Source organism: Neolamprologus multifasciatus, chromosome 7 (assembly GCF_963576455.1).
Source record: "Neolamprologus multifasciatus chromosome 7, fNeoMul1.2, whole genome shotgun sequence".
In the NCBI taxonomy this organism is placed as follows: Eukaryota; Metazoa; Chordata; class Actinopteri; order Cichliformes; family Cichlidae; genus Neolamprologus; species Neolamprologus multifasciatus.
In genome coordinates this window covers 57,650,697-57,656,696 of record NC_140445.1, presented here as the reverse complement: position 1 = coordinate 57,656,696, position 6,000 = coordinate 57,650,697, and positions in this window count along the sequence as shown.

Sequence of the window (6,000 nt, the reverse complement as noted above, 5' to 3'; positions counted from 1 at the left end):
CTTATTTATAAGGATGGTCTTTCTGCTTGTTTTGGCTATTGAAATACTAAAGGAAAGGTCTAGTGTCACTTTCATCAAATAAGTACTAATGGTTTCAGTACACAGTGCTGTTGAATCTTTCATGGCAAATAAATTTAATTCCCTAGTCCTGCATGATGAATAACGGCTCTGGCTTTAAGGCTGTGGCCCACTGTGCAAGGCTTTACTTCAGAGTATTTGAGCCTTTCAACCAGTGTGGTTCACCAGTCTTTTAAATCTGAATGAGTAACACTTCTGTGGGTTTTGTGCAATACACAGCAGTGCAGTTAATGACCAAGATCATCCGTGATAGCCCTAACTAAGTAGCATTTTTGAAGACATAAACTCTCACCCACCCGATTACAGAAACATACCAAATGAATATTTATGAATGAAAGCCATCAGTCTGCAGACAATGAGAGCTTTGTTCAGAAATGCATTCATTTGCTCATTGGAATAAAAATGGCTAGGGTTTATAGTTGGATTTGGCAGGTGGGGAGAACGCTGTGTTCCAGTGCAGCAGTGCAGAATGAAAAAAATGACTTTGTTTGAAATGAGTACTGTTATGATCTCTGTTCCAGTTGACTTGATTTTCTTTTTCTTCTTTTTGTGGACGGACTATGGTCAGCTGACCCCTGCTGGGTCTGAGTTTACTACTCTTTGTGGACTTACATGAGCTGTCATGGTTATTTTCTAAACCCTAACCAGAATCACCTTTATAAAGTACAGAATTGGAATTTGGCAAGCAAACTTTATCAGCGTAACTGCCTCGTAAAGCTTAAAACTTTGCCCCCAACCAAGGTTTTAAATGCATTTTTCCCCTGGTAGTTATATTCACAACACTATGCTTACTTTTGCAAAATTATCAGAACAAAATTATGCAAAATAATCTAAATTATATTTGAATTCTGAATTAATTTAGTGTCAAGTCTCCTATATTGTCTCCTACAAAGAGCCTTTCAGTGACCATGGATACACTATCATGCCCCAGTGCAACACAATCACTGTAAAATGTACTGCAAAATACAGTTTGGCTTGTGTTTAATGTCCTGTTTAACTTTTATATGATATCATATCATGTCTGTATGAAGTAACCAAATAACTTTGGCAACTCATCATTTACAAAGCCCCTGTGCGATTGAAGCATGAATTAGGACAATATATGTATTATATTTCCAGTGAAAAGTCTCTTGCTGAGCATTTCCTACCTTGAATAAATAGAGTTTTTGTCTCCTGTTCTTTTTTCCTTACATATTTCTCCATCTCTGTTAATGAAGCCACTACATTAACATCTTTTCTTCTTGGAAAGTAAAGTCTTCAGCCAGTAGACAAACTGTTTTAAATTGCACAAAAGCTATTTTTTGTTTGTTCATCTTTTTTGAAGCATTACATTTAAAATCACCTAAACCTAAAAAAAAAAAAAAGAGAAGAAAATAAAATAAGTAAAAGTTAAAATTACTCAATTTAGGCTTCCCCATCCTGCAGTGCTAGTTAAATGCTGAAGTACCAAGGATAGAACTTTATTGATATTTGTATTAAGAAAGCAAGAATTAAATGTATACAACCAGGGACATATACTGATTTAACTTGAAGAACTATTAGACTACAACCCATAAAAATAATCTCACTTGACACTGTATTGTATTAAACAGTTGGCCAGATTTAAAACACTCATTAGTTGAAGAGGTCAAAATACTGGTGCTGATCATTTCAGCCTATTTTGCCCCTGAGAATTGGTACTGTGATTCAAACCTTATGTGAATTGCTGCATTAATTAGACACTAAAATATAATGAACATGCAAACATAAAAACACTAAAATCAATATGATTTATTGAGCTGCAGTTCTGTTAATATCATCAGCCTCAGACTGGATATATCAGTACGAGTAAATGAGTCACCAGTCTGCTTTCTAATTCATTATGAAACAATATGAAAATGCAGCAAGGAGTTTAAATCACTGATGCACCTAATTTTCATTGTCAAAATTTTGTTATGCCCGATTTGTAACTGCCTGTTTCCAAAATTATTTCCCCAGTATAAAATATAATTAAAGCAAGTTATAATGAAATCGATTTAGAAAAAATGGTCAATTTTAAGTGACATTTTTATTTATAAGTATGTTTCTCATTTTTGTGCAATTGTGATTAAAAAATCTGGGACAACTGGAAAGGTTTGAGCAAATTGTGATGCAGCCTGTGATGCAGGTCTCTCAACCAGACAAAACATTTGCTGCAAAAAACCAAACAAACAACAACAAACAAAAATATTAATTTAAACTACAGTTCAGCGTTATTAAATGTGAAGCAGCACAGTCACAATGAACTTTTAACAAATGTATTTCTGCCATTAAATTCAGTATGAGCATAGGATTTTTTAAAAACCAGAACATCTTAGTTTCATGATTTCACACTGTGTAACATTTATATTGTACTATTTAAATAAAAAGAAATAAATAAATAAGGGAAGAGATATGTTTACCCTGTTTATAAGTCATTAAGAGTTTGAGTGCAAATGTTTTATTTTTATCTTTTATTTTTGCACAACAGCCAGTTGGCTAAATTGGGCGCCAAAATAATCAAAATTATTTGATTTTATTTTTTTCTTTTACATTTTGTTGCATTTTCCCAATAGTACTGCTGACTTAAAAACATAAACTATGCCTGCTGTAGAACCCATTGCAAACAAATTACCAGTACCATCTATTGGAAGTAGGCATAGAATTTCATACATTTATAGAGAGCCAGAAAACCACTAAACCATATTGTAAACTTTGTTGTATAAAATTGGCTTAAATGTTATTTTTAAATAGTGTTTTTTTTTTTAAACTAACTTAAACATAATCATACACGCCAGCAGCAACAGCATTAGAAAAACATGACCCGTCTCATATTTAGGATTCAATGTTTTGAAAGAAACACGCTATATATTTTATTTAAATGTATTTCTGTTTGTAGATTTCCCTTTCACAATCCTTAGTGAATGAAAAGGGACCACATACAGCTGTTAAAGACTATCAATATTTGAACAGCAGTAGCTGCAAGTTGTCCTGCCTGCGGGAGTCCTGGGCTCCTCAGCTCCGTAGCATGTAACTTATTATCTAGTTTTCTTATCTTACCTAGTAAGGTCTTCCACCAATCTCTAAATGAAAAAACGTATGTGTTTCCACTTATAATAAATTGTCCTTTGGATAATTGTAGGATCTACTGTAAAATATATAAAGGCCTTGAGGCAACTGTTGTTGTGATTTGGCGCTATATGAATAAAATTTAATTTAATTTAATTGAATAATACAGTCAAGAATAAATATAACTCACATTTAGCCATAAGACTGTTCATTTGCCTTTTGAGAGAGTTCACAAATAGGCATAAATATATGTTGATCATCTTGCATTCCTCCAGCCTTGTTCCTCTTTCCGTGGTGTCGAATCACTGAGTGAATTCAGCCCACAGTGTGGGAATCAGTATATCCTGGTGTGAGTCAACTCTCCTCAGACTGTGGGTCGATGGTGCTGACTGAGCCAGGACAGCTAATAAATCACCTCCTGCTGTCCTAAAATGGTGGGGTTGTGATTGGGAAGGGGAAGGGAGCCGTGAGCAAGGGTTAATGAATACAGGCCACATCGATCTGCTTCCACCGGCCTTCTCTCTCACACCATCCACTGCTCTACTCTCAGGCCAAATGCTGCTCCAGCACTTTTATGACCTGCCACACTAAGCACGGGCTGAGTTGCGAGGAATACACAGAGGTAGGAAACATTGAGCACTAGTAAAATGCAACGGTAATGGTTAATACCATCAGCTAATTACAAGTTTTAGCTCAGGTGGTAGCTGTAATTACTAAATGAGGTAAAGCTGTGTGGTTCAAAAAGTTACATAAAAAGTTAAAGCAAAGAATTTTAACAAGAGCATTATGCATGTGTTATAATTTCTGCATATTTGAATATGCATGAGTATGCCAGGTTCCAAATCATGAAAAGCATGCAAACCTTTGTGCAGACACCTATGAACTCTCTAATTTGTTATCAGTTTGCTGTGACTGTGTGACTATGCTAGGTCAAAATATTGAATATGCTGGCCATGTGAACAATAACCAAAGTAACTGCATAACATACTGTGTCTGCACATGTCTGTGTTAGTGTCTGAAGCCTTAGTGACTGGTGGTGACTGAGGTAGTGTTAGCGTTAGCAACTTGCAGTAGCACAATTTGCATCAGCCTATCAAAGTTTTTAGCAACAGCATATCTGTTTGGTGCTTGACCTAGGGTTCAGCTCGCAACGACTGTCTCCATCTTTTAACTCTGCAAAAGGAGCAACTGATACCAGTCATTGTCTTTCAGTCCACATTAAGTTAAGGGCCTTTTATAGTCTGGTAAGAGCAGCAGAGTTAATGAAGTGACAGCATTGCTACAGATGACTTGAAGCACATTCAGAGCCACCTAGTGTCATAACTTGAACTTTTGGTGATGTTTGGAGAACCCTCATAGACTGATTGGGCACTACATTTACACTAAGTCACAAACACTATTTGCACATTCCTCTTATCTGTGTCTTGCACTGCCCAAGACATTTCATGGACTGTATTCCTTGTTCTGAGACTCTCCGCAGTACTTAATCTTGTCTGTCTTTAAACCTCGTAAATAGCTTTTTTCTCTTTGGGGTAATACGGGCCAGAATATTGCTCCTCTTTTCCATGCAATGACTGATTGTAACTGGGTGGAGTTTAAACTTTGACAGATCTTGCATGAGAAGAGGGATTGGCCATGTGCATTTTTTGTAATTCGGGGACTACCACAACAAATATTTAAGAAAGATCTGTGACACAGCTTTAGAAACCATACATGTATGCCCAGCTGCGACTGAACACATCAGAGGATAGCTTTGTGTTTCTGATTACTGTACACTCTAGTAATGTTTCCTGAGTGTTTCTATGTTTGCTTCAGTAAGCAAAAGCATATTTTTTAATTAAAGTTTTTCCATGTAGTGCTGATATTACCATAAGGGAATGATTTGTTATGGTTATGCTCAGAGTTGTTTAGCTCTCTTCTCAAGATTCCTTATTTTTAATTCTTTGAAGATTTCATTTGAAAACAAGATTTTAATCTCTATGTGACTTTTGAATTGGATAAATAAAGGATAAACAGAACAGAAACAGAAAAAAACAGCAAGTGGTCCTTAAGCGGATATGTAAAATAAAATGTCTAACAGTATATGTTAGTAGTAGGTTTAAAATATAAGGCTACTGACTGGCCTGCATTAAGAAAAAGGGCCTACACAATAACAGAATAATGAAGGCAATAATGACAGTGCATGACAAAAGAGATCAATACATCTGTGATCAGTGGGGAAATAGTTTCTGATTTACACACATATTTTCCTCATTAGCCACTCATGTCATTAATAACTATGAGCCAAAAACAGCTTAACAACTCATAGCTGAAGTAAATTATCTTGGGAAAATGGTGCTTGTCCAAACCTGATATAACTTTGACAGTTATTGACCAGTCACTTATTCTATGTGTGTTGGATATAATATAAATGTGCAGTGCAAAGACCTGAAAAACTTTGACAAGAGCCAAATTATTAAGGAATGGGTGGGAGCACCTCAGTGACAGCACATTTTGCAGGGAGCTCCCAGTCAGCAGTGGCGAGAACTGTTTACACCAACAGAGATCTAAAAGGAGCTCAGCCCTGAACCAATGACAATGTGTTGGAAAATGTGCTGTGTCTCAAACTCCCAACTTCCAGATTATAAAGGCTCTGCTGCTTATCCAATGGTGCCAGAAACTACAGAGCTCCTGCAGATGTATATTAGGTGTGGGCAGTTGTAGTATTTCTGGTGTGCACATTGTCAAAAACAAAACACAGACTCTTTACTTAATTCATTCCTGTATAACAGACCCTATTATTTATTTTAGGGTCTAAAATGTCTCTAAAAATATTCACAATCTCTTATTTGAAGGATAATAATTAAATAGATAACT